Source organism: Petromyzon marinus, unplaced genomic scaffold (genome assembly GCF_048934315.1).
Source record: "Petromyzon marinus isolate PM22_M1 ecotype Great Lakes invasive population unplaced genomic scaffold, UKy_Petmar_22M1.pri1.0 PM_G_Scaffold_19, whole genome shotgun sequence".
NCBI classification, from domain to species: Eukaryota; Metazoa; Chordata; class Hyperoartia; order Petromyzontiformes; family Petromyzontidae; genus Petromyzon; species Petromyzon marinus.
Window position 1 is genome coordinate 1,401,609 of NW_027422750.1, and position 18,633 is coordinate 1,420,241.

General features: G+C 47.7%; 1 protein-coding gene across 1 annotated transcript in view; it reads right to left on the reverse strand.

Moving 5' to 3' along the window:
- LOC142912129 (uncharacterized) overlaps positions 1-18,633 on the reverse strand; it is a 206,402-nt gene that overhangs the window by 37,878 nt on the left and 149,891 nt on the right. The window lies entirely within an intron of this gene.

Here is an 18,633-nt window from a genome sequence, read left to right on the forward strand (position 1 = left end):
TGTGTGAGTAGTCTATGGGAGTCTGTGTGAGTAGTCTATGGGTCTCTGTGTGAGTAGTCTATGGGTGTCTGTGTGAGTAGTCTATGGGTCTTAGTGTGAGTCTATGGGTCTCTGTGTGATGAGTCTATCGGTCTCTATGTGAGTAGTCTATGGGTCTCTGTGTGAGTAGTCTATGGGTGTCTGTGCGAGTAGTCTATGGGTCTCTGTGTGAGTAGTCTATGGGTCTCTGTGTGAGTCTATGGATCTCTGTGTGAGTAGACTTTGGGTGTCTGTGTGAGTAGTCTATGGGTGTCTGTGTGAGCAGTCTATGGGTCTTTGTGTGAGTAGTCTATGGGTCTCTGTGTGAGTAGTCTTTGGGTGTCTGTGTGATGAGTCTATGGGTCTCTGTGTGAGTCTATGGGTCTCTGTGTGAGTAGTCTATGGGTGTCTGTGTGATGAGTCTATGGGTCTCTGTGTGAGTAGACTTTGGGTGTCTGTGTGAGTAGTCTATGGGTGTCTGTGTGAGCAGTCTTTGGGTCTTTGTGTGAGTAGTCTATGGGTCTCTGTGTGAGTAGTCTTTGGGTGTCTGTGTGATGAGTCTATGGGTCTCTGTGTGAGTCTAGGGGTCTCTGTGTGAGTAGTCTATAGGTGTCTGTGTGAGTAGGCTATGGGTCTCTGTGTGATGAGTCTATGGGTCTCTGTGTGAGTAGTCTATGGGTGTCTGTGTGAGTAGTCTATGGGTCTCTGTGTGAGTACTCTATGGGTCTTTGTGTGAGTAGTCTATGGGTCTCTGTGTGAGTCTATCGGTCTCTGTGTGAGTAGTTTTTGGGTGTCTGTGTGATGAGTCTATGGGTCTCTGTGTGAGTCTATGGGTCTCTGTGTGAGTAGTCTATGGGTGTCTGTGTGATGAGTCTATGGGTCTCTGTGTGAGTAGTCTATGGGTCTCTGTGTGAGTAGTCTATGGGTGTCTGTGTGATGAGTCTATGGGTCTCTGTGTGAGTAGTCTATGGGTGTCTGTGTGAGTAGTCTATGGGTGTCTGTGTGAGTAGTCTATGGGTCTCTGTGTGAGTAGTCTATGGGTCTTTGTGTGAGTAGTCTATGGGTCTCTGTGTGAGTCTATCGGTCTCTGTGTGAGTAGTTTTTGGGTGTCTGTGTGATGAGTCTATGGGTCTCTGTGTGAGTCTATGGGTCACTGTGTGAGTAGTCTATGGGTGTCTGTGTGATGAGTCTATGGGTCTCTGTGTGAGTAGTCTATGGGTGTCTGTGTGAGTAGTCTATGGGTGCCTGTGTGAGTAGTCTATGGGTCTCTGTGTGATGAGTCTATGGGTCTTTGTGTGAGTAGTCTATGGGTCTCTGTGTGAGTCTATCGGTCTCTGTGTGAGTAGTTTTTGGGTGTCTGTGTGATGAGTCTATGGGTCTCTGTGTGAGTCTATGGGTCTCTGTGTGAGTAGTCTATGGGTGTCTGTGTGATGAGTCTATGGGTCTCTGTGTGAGTAGTCTATGGGTGTCTGTGTGAGTAGTCTATGGGTGTCTGTGTGAGTAGTCTATGGGTCTCTGTGTGAGTAGTCTATGGGTCTTTGTGTGAGTAGTCTATGGGTCTCTGTGTGAGTCTATCAGTCTCTGTGTGAGTAGTTTTTGGGTGTCTGTGTGATGAGTCTATGGGTCTCTGTGTGAGTCTATGGGTCACTGTGTGAGTAGTCTATGGGTGTCTGTGTGATGAGTCTATGGGTCTCTGTGTGAGTAGTCTATGGGTGTCTGTGTGAGTAGTCTATGGGTGTCTGTGTGAGTAGTCTATGGGTCTCTGTGTGATGAGTCTATGGGTCTCTGTGTGAGTAGTCTATGGGTGTCTGTGTGAGTAGTCTATGGGTCTATGTGTGAGTAGTCTATGGGTGTCTGTGTGAGTCTATGGGGCTCTGTGTGAGTAGTCTATGGATATCTGTGTGAGTCTATGGGTCTCTGTGTGATGAGTCTATGGGTCTCTGTGTGAGTAGTCTATGGGTCTCTGTGTGAGTAGTCTATGGGAGTCTGTGTGAGTAGTCTATGGGTCTCTGTGTGAGTAGTCTATGGGTGTCTGTGTGAGTAGTCTATGGGTCTTAGTGTGAGTCTATGGGTCTCTGTGTGATGAGTCTATCGGTCTCTATGTGAGTAGTCTATGGGTCTCTGTGTGAGTAGTCTATGGGTGTCTGTGCGAGTAGTCTATGGGTCTCTGTGTGAGTAGTCTATGGGTCTCTGTGTGAGTCTATGGGTCTCTGTGTGAGTAGACTTTGGGTGTCTGTGTGAGTAGTCTATGGGTGTCTGTGTGAGCAGTCTATGGGTCTTTGTGTGAGTAGTCTATGGGTCTCTGTGTGAGTAGTCTTTGGGTGTCTGTGTGATGAGTCTATGGGTCTCTGTGTGAGTCTATGGGTCTCTGTGTGAGTAGTCTATGGGTGTCTGTGTGATGAGTCTATGGGTCTCTGTGTGAGTAGACTTTGGGTGTCTGTGTGAGTAGTCTATGGGGGTCTGTGTGAGCAGTCTATGGGTCTTTGTGTGAGTAGTCTATGGGTCTCTGTGTGAGTAGTCTTTGGGTGTCTGTGTGATGAGTCTATGGGTCTCTGTGTGAGTCTAGGGGTCTCTGTGTGAGTAGTCTATAGGTGTCTGTGTGAGTAGGCTATGGGTCTCTGTGTGATGAGTCTATGGGTCTCTGTGTGAGTAGTCTATGGGTGTCTGTGTGAGTAGTCTATGGGTCTCTGTGTGAGTACTCTATGGGTCTTTGTGTGAGTAGTCTATGGGTCTCTGTGTGAGTCTATCGGTCTCTGTGTGAGTAGTTTTTGGGTGTCTGTGTGATGAGTCTATGGGTCTCTGTGTGAGTCTATCGGTCTCTGTGTGAGTAGTTTTTGGGTGTCTGTGTGATGAGTCTATGGGTCTCTGTGTGAGTCTATGGGTCTCTGTGTGAGTAGTCTATGGGTGTCTGTGTGATGAGTCTATGGGTCTCTGTGTGAGTAGTCTATGGGTCTCTGTGTGAGTAGTCTATGGGTGTCTGTGTGATGAGTCTATGGGTCTCTGTGTGAGTAGTCTATGGGTGTCTGTGTGAGTAGTCTATGGGTGTCTGTGTGAGTAGTCTATGGGTCTCTGTGTGAGTAGTCTATGGATCTTTGTGTGAGTAGTCTATGGGTCTCTGTGTGAGTCTATCGGTCTCTGTGTGAGTAGTTTTTGGGTGTCTGTGTGATGAGTCTATGGGTCTCTGTGTGAGTCTATGGGTCACTGTGTGAGTAGTCTATGGGTGTCTGTGTGATGAGTCTATGGGTCTCTGTGTGAGTAGTCTATGGGTGTCTGTGTGAGTAGTCTATGGGTGCCTGTGTGAGTAGTCTATGGGTCTCTGTGTGATGAGTCTATGGGTCTTTGTGTGAGTAGTCTATGGGTCTCTGTGTGAGTCTATCGGTCTCTGTGTGAGTAGTTTTTGGGTGTCTGTGTGATGAGTCTATGGGTCTCTGTGTGAGTCTATGGGTCTCTGTGTGAGTAGTCTATGGGTGTCTGTGTGATGAGTCTATGGGTCTCTGTGTGAGTAGTCTATGGGTGTCTGTGTGAGTAGTCTATGGGTGTCTGTGTGAGTAGTCTATGGGTCTCTGTGTGAGTAGTCTATGGGTCTTTGTGTGAGTAGTCTATGGGTCTCTGTGTGAGTCTATCAGTCTCTGTGTGAGTAGTTTTTGGGTGTCTGTGTGATGAGTCTATGGGTCTCTGTGTGAGTCTATGGGTCACTGTGTGAGTAGTCTATGGGTGTCTGTGTGATGAGTCTATGGGTCTCTGTGTGAGTAGTCTATGGGTGTCTGTGTGAGTAGTCTATGGGTGTCTGTGTGAGTAGTCTATGGGTCTCTGTGTGATGAGTCTATGGGTCTCTGTGTGAGTAGTCTATGGGTGTCTGTGTGAGTAGTCTATGGGTCTATGTGTGAGTAGTCTATGGGTGTCTGTGTGAGTCTATGGGGCTCTGTGTGAGTAGTCTATGGATATCTGTGTGAGTCTATGGGTCTCTGTGTGATGAGTCTATGGGTCTCTGTGTGAGTAGTCTATGGGTCTCTGTGTGAGTAGTCTATGGGAGTCTGTGTGAGTAGTCTATGGGTCTCTGTGTGAGTAGTCTATGGGTGTCTGTGTGAGTAGTCTATGGGTCTTAGTGTGAGTCTATGGGTCTCTGTGTGATGAGTCTATCGGTCTCTATGTGAGTAGTCTATGGGTCTCTGTGTGAGTAGTCTATGGGTGTCTGTGCGAGTAGTCTATGGGTCTCTGTGTGAGTAGTCTATGGGTCTCTGTGTGAGTCTATGGGTCTCTGTGTGAGTAGACTTTGGGTGTCTGTGTGAGTAGTCTATGGGTGTCTGTGTGAGCAGTCTATGGGTCTTTGTGTGAGTAGTCTATGGGTCTCTGTGTGAGTAGTCTTTGGGTGTCTGTGTGATGAGTCTATGGGTCTCTGTGTGAGTCTATGGGTCTCTGTGTGAGTAGTCTATGGGTGTCTGTGTGATGAGTCTATGGGTCTCTGTGTGAGTAGACTTTGGGTGTCTGTGTGAGTAGTCTATGGGGGTCTGTGTGAGCAGTCTATGGGTCTTTGTGTGAGTAGTCTATGGGTCTCTGTGTGAGTAGTCTTTGGGTGTCTGTGTGATGAGTCTATGGGTCTCTGTGTGAGTCTAGGGGTCTCTGTGTGAGTAGTCTATAGGTGTCTGTGTGAGTAGGCTATGGGTCTCTGTGTGATGAGTCTATGGGTCTCTGTGTGAGTAGTCTATGGGTGTCTGTGTGAGTAGTCTATGGGTCTCTGTGTGAGTCTATCGGTCTCTGTGTGAGTAGTTTTTGGGTGTCTGTGTGATGAGTCTATGGGTCTCTGTGTGAGTCTATGGGTCTCTGTGTGAGTAGTCTATGGGTGTCTGTGTGATGAGTCTATGGGTCTCTGTGTGAGTAGTCTATGGGTGTCTGTGTGAGTAGTCTATGGGTGTCTGTGTGAGTAGTCTATGGGTCTCTGTGTGAGTAGTCTATGGGTCTTTGTGTGAGTAGTCTATGGGTCTCTGTGTGAGTCTATCGGTCTCTGTGTGAGTAGTTTTTGGGTGTCTGTGTGATGAGTGTATGGGTCTCTGTGTGAGTCTATGGGTCACTGTGTGAGTAGTCTATGGGTGTCTGTGTGATGAGTCTATGGGTCTCTGTGTGAGTAGTCTATGGGTGTCTGTGTGAGTAGTCTATGGGTGTCTGTGTGAGTAGTCTATGGGTCTCTGTGTGATGAGTCTATGGGTCTCTGTGTGAGTAGTCTATGGGTGTCTGTGTGAGTAGTCTATGGGTCTATGTGTGAGTAGTCTATGGGTGTCTGTGTGAGTCTATGGGGCTCTGTGTGAGTAGTCTATGGATATCTGTGTGAGTCTATGGGTCTCTGTGTGATGAGTCTATGGGTCTCTGTGTGAGTAGTCTATGGGTCTCTGTGTGAGTAGTCTATGGGAGTCTGTGTGAGTAGTCTATGGGTCTCTGTGTGAGTAGTCTATGGGTGTCTGTGTGAGTAGTCTATGGGTCTTAGTGTGAGTCTATGGGTCTCTGTGTGATGAGTCTATTGGTCTCTATGTGAGTAGTCTATGGGTCTCTGTGTGAGTAGTCTATGGGTGTCTGTGCGAGTAGTCTATGGGTCTCTGTGTGAGTAGTCTATGGGTCTCTGTGTGAGTCTATGGGTCTCTGTGTGAGTAGACTTTGGGTGTCTGTGTGAGTAGTCTATGGGTGTCTGTGTGAGCAGTCTATGGGTCTTTGTGTGAGTAGTCTATGGGTCTCTGTGTGAGTAGTCTTTGGGTGTCTGTGTGATGAGTCTATGGGTCTCTGTGTGAGTCTATGGGTCTCTGTGTGAGTAGTCTATGGGTGTCTGTGTGATGAGTCTATGGGTCTCTGTGTGAGTAGACTTTGGGTGTCTGTGTGAGTAGTCTATGGGTGTCTGTGTGAGCAGTCTATGGGTCTTTGTGTGAGTAGTCTATGGGTCTCTGTGTGAGTAGTCTTTGGGTGTCTGTGTGATGAGTCTATGGGTCTCTGTGTGAGTCTAGGGGTCTCTGTGTGAGTAGTCTATAGGTGTCTGTGTGAGTAGGCTATGGGTCTCTGTGTGATGAGTCTATGGGTCTCTGTGTGAGTAGTCTATGGGTGTCTGTGTGAGTAGTCTATGGGTCTCTGTGTGAGTACTCTATGGGTCTTTGTGTGAGTAGTCTATGGGTCTCTGTGTGAGTCTATCGGTCTCTGTGTGAGTAGTTTTTGGGTGTCTGTGTGATGAGTCTATGGGTCTCTGTGTGAGTCTATGGGTCTCTGTGTGAGTAGTCTATGGGTGTCTGTGTGATGAGTCTATGGGTCTCTGTGTGAGTAGTCTATGGGTCTCTGTGTGAGTAGTCTATGGGTGTCTGTGTGATGAGTCTATGGGTCTCTGTGTGAGTAGTCTATGGGTGTCTGTGTGAGTAGTCTATGGGTGTCTGTGTGAGTAGTCTATGGGTCTCTGTGTGAGTAGTCTATGGGTCTTTGTGTGAGTAGTCTATGGGTCTCTGTGTGAGTCTATCGGTCTCTGTGTGAGTAGTTTTTGGGTGTCTGTGTGATGAGTCTATGGGTCTCTGTGTGAGTCTATGGGTCACTGTGTGAGTAGTCTATGGGTGTCTGTGTGATGAGTCTATGGGTCTCTGTGTGAGTAGTCTATGGGTGTCTGTGTGAGTAGTCTATGGGTGCCTGTGTGAGTAGTCTATGGGTCTCTGTGTGATGAGTCTATGGGTCTTTGTGTGAGTAGTCTATGGGTCTCTGTGTGAGTCTATCGGTCTCTGTGTGAGTAGTTTTTGGGTGTCTGTGTGATGAGTCTATGGGTCTCTGTGTGAGTCTATGGGTCTCTGTGTGAGTAGTCTATGGGTGTCTGTGTGATGAGTCTATGGGTCTCTGTGTGAGTAGTCTATGGGTGTCTGTGTGAGTAGTCTATGGGTGTCTGTGTGAGTAGTCTATGGGTCTCTGTGTGAGTAGTCTATGGGTCTTTGTGTGAGTAGTCTATGGGTCTCTGTGTGAGTCTATCGGTCTCTGTGTGAGTAGTTTTTGGGTGTCTGTGTGATGAGTGTATGGGTCTCTGTGTGAGTCTATGGGTCACTGTGTGAGTAGTCTATGGGTGTCTGTGTGATGAGTCTATGGGTCTCTGTGTGAGTAGTCTATGGGTGTCTGTGTGAGTAGTCTATGGGTGTCTGTGTGAGTAGTCTATGGGTCTCTGTGTGATGAGTCTATGGGTCTCTGTGTGAGTAGTCTATGGGTGTCTGTGTGAGTAGTCTATGGGTCTATGTGTGAGTAGTCTATGGGTGTCTGTGTGAGTCTATGGGGCTCTGTGTGAGTAGTCTATGGATATCTGTGTGAGTCTATGGGTCTCTGTGTGATGAGTCTATGGGTCTCTGTGTGAGTAGTCTATGGGTCTCTGTGTGAGTAGTCTATGGGAGTCTGTGTGAGTAGTCTATGGGTCTCTGTGTGAGTAGTCTTTGGGTGTCTGTGTGATGAGTCTATGGGTCTCTGTGTGAGTCTATGGGTCTCTGTGTGAGTAGTCTATGGGTGTCTGTGTGATGAGTCTATGGGTCTCTGTGTGAGTAGACTTTGGGTGTCTGTGTGAGTAGTCTATGGGGGTCTGTGTGAGCAGTCTATGGGTCTTTGTGTGAGTAGTCTATGGGTCTCTGTGTGAGTAGTCTTTGGGTGTCTGTGTGATGAGTCTATGGGTCTCTGTGTGAGTAGTCTATGGGTCTCTGTGTGAGTAGTCTATGGGTGTCTGTGTGATGAGTCTATGGGTCTCTGTGTGAGTAGTCTATGGGTCTCTGTGTGAGTAGTCTATGGGTCTTTGTGTGAGTAGTCTATGGGTCTCTGTGTGAGTCTATCGGTCTCTGTGTGAGTAGTTTTTGGGTGTCTGTGTGATGAGTCTATGGGTCTCTGTGTGAGTCTATGGGTCACTGTGTGAGTAGTCTATGGGTGTCTGTGTGATGAGTCTATGGGTCTCTGTGCGAGAAGTCTATGGGTGTCTGTGTGAGTAGTCTATGGGTGTCTGTGTGAGTAGTCTATGGGTCTCTGTGTGATGAGTCTATGGGTCTCTGTGTGAGTAGTCTATGGGTGTCTGTGTGAGTAGTCTATGGGTCTATGTGTGAGTAGTCTATGGGTGTCTGTGTGAGTCTATGGGGCTCTGTGTGAGTAGTCTATGGATATCTGTGTGAGTCTATGGGTCTCTGTGTGATGAGTCTATGGGTCTCTGTGTGAGTAGTCTATGGGTCTCTGTGTGAGTAGTCTATGGGAGTCTGTGTGAGTAGTCTATGGGTCTCTGTGTGAGTAGTCTATGGGTGTCTGTGTGAGTAGTCTATGGGTCTTAGTGTGAGTCTATGGGTCTCTGTGTGATGAGTCTATCGGTCTCTATGTGAGTAGTCTATGGGTCTCTGTGTGAGTAGTCTATGGGTGTCTGTGCGAGTAGTCTATGGGTCTCTGTGTGAGTAGACTTTGGGTGTCTGTGTGAGTAGTCTATGGGTGTCTGTGTGAGCAGTCTATGGGTCTTTGTGTGAGTAGTCTATGGGTCTCTGTGTGAGTAGTCTTTGGGTGTCTGTGTGATGAGTCTATGGGTCTCTGTGTGAGTCTATGGGTCTCTGTGTGAGTAGTCTATGGGTGTCTGTGTGATGAGTCTATGGGTCTCTGTGTGAGTAGACTTTGGGTGTCTGTGTGAGTAGTCTATGGGTGTCTGTGTGAGCAGTCTATGGGTCTTTGTGTGAGTAGTCTATGGGTCTCTGTGTGAGTAGTCTTTGGGTGTCTGTGTGATGAGTCTATGGGTCTCTGTGTGAGTCTAGGGGTCTCTGTGTGAGTAGTCTATAGGTGTCTGTGTGAGTAGGCTATGGGTCTCTGTGTGATGAGTCTATGGGTCTCTGTGTGAGTAGTCTATGGGTGTCTGTGTGAGTAGTCTATGGGTCTCTGTGTGAGTACTCTATGGGTCTTTGTGTGAGTAGTCTATGGGTCTCTGTGTGAGTCTATCGGTCTCTGTGTGAGTAGTTTTTGGGTGTCTGTGTGATGAGTCTATGGGTCTCTGTGTGAGTCTATGGGTCTCTGTGTGAGTAGTCTATGGGTGTCTGTGTGATGAGTCTATGGGTCTCTGTGTGAGTAGTCTATGGGTCTCTGTGTGAGTAGTCTATGGGTGTCTGTGTGATGAGTCTATGGGTCTCTGTGTGAGTAGTCTATGGGTGTCTGTGTGAGTAGTCTATGGGTGTCTGTGTGAGTAGTCTATGGGTCTCTGTGTGAGTAGTCTATGGGTCTTTGTGTGAGTAGTCTATGGGTCTCTGTGTGAGTCTATCGGTCTCTGTGTGAGTAGTTTTTGGGTGTCTGTGTGATGAGTCTATGGGTCTCTGTGTGAGTCTATGGGTCACTGTGTGAGTAGTCTATGGGTGTCTGTGTGATGAGTCTATGGGTCTCTGTGTGAGTAGTCTATGGGTGTCTGTGTGAGTAGTCTATGGGTGCCTGTGTGAGTAGTCTATGGGTCTCTGTGTGATGAGTCTATGGGTCTTTGTGTGAGTAGTCTATGGGTCTCTGTGTGAGTCTATCGGTCTCTGTGTGAGTAGTTTTTGGGTGTCTGTGTGATGAGTCTATGGGTCTCTGTGTGAGTCTATGGGTCTCTGTGTGAGTAGTCTATGGGTGTCTGTGTGATGAGTCTATGGGTCTCTGTGTGAGTAGACTTTGGGTGTCTGTGTGAGTAGTCTATGGGTGTCTGTGTGAGCAGTCTATGGGTCTTTGTGTGAGTAGTCTATGGGTCTCTGTGTGAGTAGTCTTTGGGTGTCTGTGTGATGAGTCTATGGGTCTCTGTGTGAGTCTAGGGGTCTCTGTGTGAGTAGTCTATAGGTGTCTGTGTGAGTAGGCTATGGGTCTCTGTGTGATGAGTCTATGGGTCTCTGTGTGAGTAGTCTATGGGTGTCTGTGTGAGTAGTCTATGGGTCTCTGTGTGAGTACTCTATGGGTCTTTGTGTGAGTAGTCTATGGGTCTCTGTGTGAGTCTATCGGTCTCTGTGTGAGTAGTTTTTGGGTGTCTGTGTGATGAGTCTATGGGTCTCTGTGTGAGTCTATGGGTCTCTGTGTGAGTAGTCTATGGGTGTCTGTGTGATGAGTCTATGGGTCTCTGTGTGAGTAGTCTATGGGTCTCTGTGTGAGTAGTCTATGGGTGTCTGTGTGATGAGTCTATGGGTCTCTGTGTGAGTAGTCTATGGGTGTCTGTGTGAGTAGTCTATGGGTGTCTGTGTGAGTAGTCTATGGGTCTCTGTGTGAGTAGTCTATGGGTCTTTGTGTGAGTAGTCTATGGGTCTCTGTGTGAGTCTATCGGTCTCTGTGTGAGTAGTTTTTGGGTGTCTGTGTGATGAGTCTATGGGTCTCTGTGTGAGTCTATGGGTCACTGTGTGAGTAGTCTATGGGTGTCTGTGTGATGAGTCTATGGGTCTCTGTGTGAGTAGTCTATGGGTGTCTGTGTGAGTAGTCTATGGGTGCCTGTGTGAGTAGTCTATGGGTCTCTGTGTGATGAGTCTATGGGTCTTTGTGTGAGTAGTCTATGGGTCTCTGTGTGAGTCTATCGGTCTCTGTGTGAGTAGTTTTTGGGTGTCTGTGTGATGAGTCTATGGGTCTCTGTGTGAGTCTATGGGTCTCTGTGTGAGTAGTCTATGGGTGTCTGTGTGATGAGTCTATGGGTCTCTGTGTGAGTAGTCTATGGGTCTCTGTGTGAGTAGTCTATGGGTGTCTGTGTGAGTAGTCTATGGGTCTCTGTGTGAGTAGTCTATGGGTCTTTGTGTGAGTAGTCTATGGGTCTCTGTGTGAGTCTATCAGTCTCTGTGTGAGTAGTTTTTGGGTGTCTGTGTGATGAGTCTATGGGTCTCTGTGTGAGTCTATGGGTCACTGTGTGAGTAGTCTATGGGTGTCTGTGTGATGAGTCTATGGGTCTCTGTGTGAGTAGTCTATGGGTGTCTGTGTGAGTAGTCTATGGGTGTCTGTGTGAGTAGTCTATGGGTCTCTGTGTGATGAGTCTATGGGTCTCTGTGTGAGTAGTCTATGGGTGTCTGTGTGAGTAGTCTATGGGTCTATGTGTGAGTAGTCTATGGGTGTCTGTGTGAGTCTATGGGGCTCTGTGTGAGTAGTCTATGGATATCTGTGTGAGTCTATGGGTCTCTGTGTGATGAGTCTATGGGTCTCTGTGTGAGTAGTCTATGGGTCTCTGTGTGAGTAGTCTATGGGAGTCTGTGTGAGTAGTCTATGGGTCTCTGTGTGAGTAGTCTATGGGTGTCTGTGTGAGTAGTCTATGGGTCTTAGTGTGAGTCTATGGGTCTCTGTGTGATGAGTCTATCGGTCTCTATGTGAGTAGTCTATGGGTCTCTGTGTGAGTAGTCTATGGGTGTCTGTGCGAGTAGTCTATGGGTCTCTGTGTGAGTAGTCTATGGGTCTCTGTGTGAGTCTATGGGTCTCTGTGTGAGTAGACTTTGGGTGTCTGTGTGAGTAGTCTATGGGTGTCTGTGTGAGCAGTCTATGGGTCTTTGTGTGAGTAGTCTATGGGTCTCTGTGTGAGTAGTCTTTGGGTGTCTGTGTGATGAGTCTATGGGTCTCTGTGTGAGTCTATGGGTCTCTGTGTGAGTAGTCTATGGGTGTCTGTGTGATGAGTCTATGGGTCTCTGTGTGAGTAGACTTTGGGTGTCTGTGTGAGTAGTCTATGGGGGTCTGTGTGAGCAGTCTATGGGTCTTTGTGTGAGTAGTCTATGGGTCTCTGTGTGAGTAGTCTATGGGTGTCTGTGTGATGAGTCTATGGGTCTCTGTGTGAGTAGTCTATGGGTGTCTGTGTGAGTAGTCTATGGGTGTCTGTGTGAGTAGTCTATGGGTCTCTGTGTGATGAGTCTATGGGTCTCTGTGTGAGTAGTCTATGGGTGTCTGTGTGAGTAGTCTATGGGTCTATGTGTGAGTAGTCTATGGGTGTATGTGTGAGTCTATGGGGCTCTGTGTGAGTAGTCTATGGATATCTGTGTGAGTCTATGGGTCTCTGTGTGATGAGTCTATGGGTCTCTGTGTGAGTAGTCTATGGGTCTCTGTGTGAGTAGTCTATGGGAGTCTGTGTGAGTAGTCTATGGGTCTCTGTGTGAGTAGTCTATGGGTGTCTGTGTGAGTAGTCTATGGGTCTTAGTGTGAGTCTATGGGTCTCTGTGTGATGAGTCTATTGGTCTCTATGTGAGTAGTCTATGGGTCTCTGTGTGAGTAGTCTATGGGTGTCTGTGCGAGTAGTCTATGGGTCTCTGTGTGAGTAGTCTATGGGTCTCTGTGTGAGTCTATGGGTCTCTGTGTGAGTAGACTTTGGGTGTCTGTGTGAGTAGTCTATGGGTGTCTGTGTGAGCAGTCTATGGGTCTTTGTGTGAGTAGTCTATGGGTCTCTGTGTGAGTAGTCTTTGGGTGTCTGTGTGATGAGTCTATGGGTCTCTGTGTGAGTCTATGGGTCTCTGTGTGAGTAGTCTATGGGTGTCTGTGTGATGAGTCTATGGGTCTCTGTGTGAGTAGACTTTGGGTGTCTGTGTGAGTAGTCTATGGGTGTCTGTGTGAGCAGTCTATGGGTCTTTGTGTGAGTAGTCTATGGGTCTCTGTGTGAGTAGTCTTTGGGTGTCTGTGTGATGAGTCTATGGGTCTCTGTGTGAGTCTAGGGGTCTCTGTGTGAGTAGTCTATAGGTGTCTGTGTGAGTAGGCTATGGGTCTCTGTGTGATGAGTCTATGGGTCTCTGTGTGAGTAGTCTATGGGTGTCTGTGTGAGTAGTCTATGGGTCTCTGTGTGAGTACTCTATGGGTCTTTGTGTGAGTAGTCTATGGGTCTCTGTGTGAGTCTATCGGTCTCTGTGTGAGTAGTTTTTGGGTGTCTGTGTGATGAGTCTATGGGTCTCTGTGTGAGTCTATGGGTCTCTGTGTGAGTAGTCTATGGGTGTCTGTGTGATGAGTCTATGGGTCTCTGTGTGAGTAGTCTATGGGTCTCTGTGTGAGTAGTCTATGGGTGTCTGTGTGATGAGTCTATGGGTCTCTGTGTGAGTAGTCTATGGGTGTCTGTGTGAGTAGTCTATGGGTGTCTGTGTGAGTAGTCTATGGGTCTCTGTGTGAGTAGTCTATGGGTCTTTGTGTGAGTAGTCTATGGGTCTCTGTGTGAGTCTATCGGTCTCTGTGTGAGTAGTTTTTGGGTGTCTGTGTGATGAGTCTATGGGTCTCTGTGTGAGTCTATGGGTCACTGTGTGAGTAGTCTATGGGTGTCTGTGTGATGAGTCTATGGGTCTCTGTGTGAGTAGTCTATGGGTCTCTGTGTGAGTAGTCTATGGGTCTCTGTGTGAGTAGTCTATGGGTGTCTGTGTGAGTAGTCTATGGGTCTATGTGTGAGTAGTCTATGGGTGTCTGTGTGAGTCTATGGGGATCTGTGTGAGTAGTCTATGGATATCTGTGTGAGTCTATGGGTCTCTGTGTGATGAGTCTATGGGTCTCTGTGTGAGTAGTCTATGGGTCTCTGTGTGAGTAGTCTATGGGAGTCTGTGTGAGTAGTCTATGGGTCTCTGTGTGAGTAGTCTATGGGTGTCTGTGTGAGTAGTCTATGGGTCTTAGTGTGAGTCTATGGGTCTCTGTGTGATGAGTCTATCGGTCTCTATGTGAGTAGTCTATGGGTCTCTGTGTGAGTAGTCTATGGGTGTCTGTGCGAGTAGTCTATGGGTCTCTGTGTGAGTAGTCTATGGGTCTCTGTGTGAGTCTATGGGTCTCTGTGTGAGTAGACTTTGGGTGTCTGTGTGAGTAGTCTATGGGTGTCTGTGTGAGCAGTCTATGGGTCTTTGTGTGAGTAGTCTATGGGTCTCTGTGTGAGTAGTCTTTGGGTGTCTGTGTGATGAGTCTATGGGTCTCTGTGTGAGTCTATGGGTCTCTGTGTGAGTAGTCTATGGGTGTCTGTGTGATGAGTCTATGGGTCTCTGTGTGAGTAGACTTTGGGTGTCTGTGTGAGTAGTCTATGGGTGTCTGTGTGAGCAGTCTATGGGTCTTTGTGTGAGTAGTCTATGGGTCTGTGTGAGTAGTCTTTGGGTGTCTGTGTGATGAGTCTATGGGTCTCTGTGTGAGTCTAGGGGTCTCTGTGTGAGTAGTCTATAGGTGTCTGTGTGAGTAGGCTATGGGTCTCTGTGTGATGAGTCTATGGGTCTCTGTGTGAGTAGTCTATGGGTGTCTGTGTGAGTAGTCTATGGGTCTCTGTGTGAGTACTCTATGGGTCTTTGTGTGAGTAGTCTATGGGTCTCTGTGTGAGTCTATCGGTCTCTGTGTGAGTAGTTTTTGGGTGTCTGTGTGATGAGTCTATGGGTCTCTGTGTGAGTCTATGGGTCTCTGTGTGAGTAGTCTATGGGTGTCTATGTGATGAGTCTATGGGTCTCTGTGTGAGTAGTCTATGGGTGTCTGTGTGAGTAGTCTATGGGTGTCTGTGTGAGTAGTCTATGGGTCTCTGTGTGAGTAGTCTATGGGTCTTTGTGTGAGTAGTCTATGGGTCTCTGTGTGAGTCTATCGGTCTCTGTGTGAGTAGTTTTTGGGTGTCTGTGTGATGAGTGTATGGGTCTCTGTGTGAGTCTATGGGTCACTGTGTGAGTAGTCTATGGGTGTCTGTGTGATGAGTCTATGGGTCTCTGTGTGAGTAGTCTATGGGTGTCTGTGTGAGTAGTCTATGGGTGTCTGTGTGAGTAGTCTATGGGTCTCTGTGTGATGAGTCTATGGGTCTCTGTGTGAGTAGTCTATGGGTGTCTGTGTGAGTAGTCTATGGGTCTCTGTGTGATGAGTCTATGGGTCTCTGTGTGAGTAGTCTATGGGTCTCGGTGTGAGTAGTCTATGGGTCTCTGTGTGATGAGTCTATGGGTCTCTGTGTGAGTAGTCTATGGGTGTCTGTGTGAGTCTATGGGACTCTGTGTGAGTAGTCTATGGGTTTCTGTGAGAAGTCTATGGGTCTCTGTGTGATGAGTCTATGGGTCTCTGTGTGAGTAGTCTATGGGTCTCTGCGTGAGTCTATGGGTCTCTGTGTGAGTAGTCTATGGGTCTCTATGTGAGTCTGTGGGTCTCTGTGTGAGTAGTCTATGGGTCTCTGTGTGATGAGTCTATGGGTCTCTTTGTGAGTAGTCTATGAGTCTCTGCGTGGTGAGTCTATGGGTCTCTGTGTGAGTAGTCTATGGGTCTCGGTGTGAGTAGTCTATGGGTGTCTGTGTGAGTAGTCTATGGGTGTCTGTGTGAGTAGTCTATGGGTCTCAGTGTGAGTCTATGGGTCTTTGTGTGAGTAGTCTATGGATATCTGTGTGAGTCTATGGGTCTCTGTGTGATGAGTCTATGGGTCTCTGTGTGAGTAGTCTATGGGTCTCTGTGTGAGTAGTCTATGGGAGTCTGTGTGAGTAGTCTATGGGTCTCTGTGTGAGTAGTCTATGGGTGTCTGTGTGAGTAGTCTATGGGTCTTAGTGTGAGTCTATGGGTCTCTGTGTGATGAGTCTATTGGTCTCTATGTGAGTAGTCTATGGGTCTCTGTGTGAGTAGTCTATGGGTGTCTGTGCGAGTAGTCTATGGGTCTCTGTGTGAGTAGTCTATGGGTCTCTGTGTGAGTCTATGGGTCTCTGTGTGAGTAGACTTTGGGTGTCTGTGTGAGTAGTCTATGGGTGTCTGTGTGAGCAGTCTATGGGTCTTTGTGTGAGTAGTCTATGGGTCTCTGTGTGAGTAGTCTTTGGGTGTCTGTGTGATGAGTCTATGGGTCTCTGTGTGAGTCTATGGGTCTCTGTGTGAGTAGTCTATGGGTGTCTGTGTGATGAGTCTATGGGTCTCTGTGTGAGTAGACTTTGGGTGTCTGTGTGAGTAGTCTATGGGTGTCTGTGTGAGCAGTCTATGGGTCTTTGTGTGAGTAGTCTATGGGTCTCTGTGTGAGTAGTCTTTGGGTGTCTGTGTGATGAGTCTATGGGTCTCTGTGTGAGTCTAGGGGTCTCTGTGTGAGTAGTCTATAGGTGTCTGTGTGAGTAGGCTATGGGTCTCTGTGTGATGAGTCTATGGGTCTCTGTGTGAGTAGTCTATGGGTGTCTGTGTGAGTAGTCTATGGGTCTCTGTGTGAGTACTCTATGGGTCTTTGTGTGAGTAGTCTATGGGTCTCTGTGTGAGTCTATCGGTCTCTGTGTGAGTAGTTTTTGGGTGTCTGTGTGATGAGTCTATGGGTCTCTGTGTGAGTCTATGGGTCTCTGTGTGAGTAGTCTATGGGTGTCTGTGTGATGAGTCTATGGGTCTCTGTGTGAGTAGTCTATGGGTCTCTGTGTGAGTAGTCTATGGGTGTCTGTGTGATGAGTCTATGGGTCTCTGTGTGAGTAGTCTATGGGTGTCTGTGTGAGTAGTCTATGGGTGTCTGTGTGAGTAGTCTATGGGTCTCTGTGTGAGTAGTCTATGGGTCTTTGTGTGAGTAGTCTATGGGTCTCTGTGTGAGTCTATCGGTCTCTGTGTGAGTAGTTTTTGGGTGTCTGTGTGATGAGTTTATGGGTCTCTGTGTGAGTCTATGGGTCACTGTGTGAGTAGTCTATGGGTGTCTGTGTGATGAGTCTATGGGTCTCTGTGTGAGTAGTCTATGGGTGTCTGTGTGAGTAGTCTATGGGTGCCTGTGTGAGTAGTCTATGGGTCTCTGTGTGATGAGTCTATGGGTCTTTGTGTGAGTAGTCTATGGGTCTCTGTGTGAGTCTATCGGTCTCTGTGTGAGTAGTTTTTGGGTGTCTGTGTGATGAGTCTATGGGTCTCTGTGTGAGTCTATGGGTCTCTGTGTGAGTAGTCTATGGGTGTCTGTGTGATGAGTCTATGGGTCTCTGTGCGAGTAGTCTATGGGAGTCTGTGTGAGTAGTCTATGGGTCTCTGTGTGAGTAGTCTATGGGTGTCTGTGTGAGTAGTCTATGGGTCTTAGTGTGAGTCTATGGGTCTCTGTGTGATGAGTCTATTGGTCTCTATGTGAGTAGTCTATGGGTCTCTGTGTGAGTAGTCTATGGGTGTCTGTGCGAGTAGTCTATGGGTCTCTGTGTGAGTAGTCTATGGGTCTCTGTGTGAGTCTATGGGTCTCTGTGTGAGTAGACTTTGGGTGTCTGTGTGAGTAGTCTATGGGTGTCTGTGTGAGCAGTCTATGGGTCTTTGTGTGAGTAGTCTATGGGTCTCTGTGTGAGTAGTCTTTGGGTGTCTGTGTGATGAGTCTATGGGTCTCTGTGTGAGTCTATGGGTCTCTGTGTGAGTAGTCTATGGGTGTCTGTGTGATGAGTCTATGGGTCTCTGTGTGAGTAGACTTTGGGTGTCTGTGTGAGTAGTCTATGGGTGTCTGTGTGAGCAGTCTATGGGTCTTTGTGTGAGTAGTCTATGGGTCTCTGTGTGAGTAGTCTTTGGGTGTCTGTGTGATGAGTCTATGGGTCTCTGTGTGAGTCTAGGGGTCTCTGTGTGAGTAGTCTATAGGTGTCTGTGTGAGTAGGCTATGGGTCTCTGTGTGATGAGTCTATGGGTCTCTGTGTGAGTAGTCTATGGGTGTCTGTGTGAGTAGTCTATGGGTCTCTGTGTGAGTACTCTATGGGTCTTTGTGTGAGTAGTCTATGGGTCTCTGTGTGAGTCTATCGGTCTCTGTGTGAGTAGTTTTTGGGTGTCTGTGTGATGAGTCTATGGGTCTCTGTGTGAGTCTATGGGTCTCTGTGTGAGTAGTCTATGGGTGTCTGTGTGATGAGTCTATGGGTCTCTGTGTGAGTAGTCTATGGGTCTCTGTGTGAGTAGTCTATGGGTGTCTGTGTGATGAGTCTATGGGTCTCTGTGTGAGTAGTCTATGGGTGTCTGTGTGAGTAGTCTATGGGTGTCTGTGTGAGTAGTCTATGGGTCTCTGTGTGAGTAGTCTATGGGTCTTTGTGTGAGTAGTCTATGGGTCTCTGTGTGAGTCTATCGGTCTCTGTGTGAGTAGTTTTTGGGTGTCTGTGTGATGAGTCTATGGGTCTCTGTGTGAGTCTATGGGTCACTGTGTGAGTAGTCTATGGGTGTCTGTGTGATGAGTCTATGGGTCTCTGTGTGAGTAGTCTATGGGTGTCTGTGTGAGTAGTCTATGGGTGCCTGTGTGAGTAGTCTATGGGTCTCTGTGTGATGAGTCTATGGGTCTTTGTGTGAGTAGTCTATGGGTCTCTGTGTGAGTCTATCGGTCTCTGTGTGAGTAGTTTTTGGGTGTCTGTGTGATGAGTCTATGGGTCTCTGTGTGAGTCTATGGGTCTCTGTGTGAGTAGTCTATGGGTGTCTGTGTGATGAGTCTATGGGTCTCTGTGTGAGTAGTCTATGGGTGTCTGTGTGAGTAGTCTATGGGTGTCTGTGTGAGTAGTCTATGGGTCTCTGTGTGAGTAGTCTATGGGTCTTTGTGTGAGTAGTCTATGGGTCTCTGTGTGAGTCTATCGGTCTCTGTGTGAGTAGTTTTTGGGTGTCTGTGTGATGAGTGTATGGGTCTCTGTGTGAGTCTATGGGTCACTGTGTGAGTAGTCTATGGGTGTCTGTGTGATGAGTCTATGGGTCTCTGTGTGAGTAGTCTATGGGTGTCTGTGTGAGTAGTCTATGGGTGTCTGTGTGAGTAGTCTATGGGTCTCTGTGTGATGAGTCTATGGGTCTCTGTGTGAGTAGTCTATGGGTGTC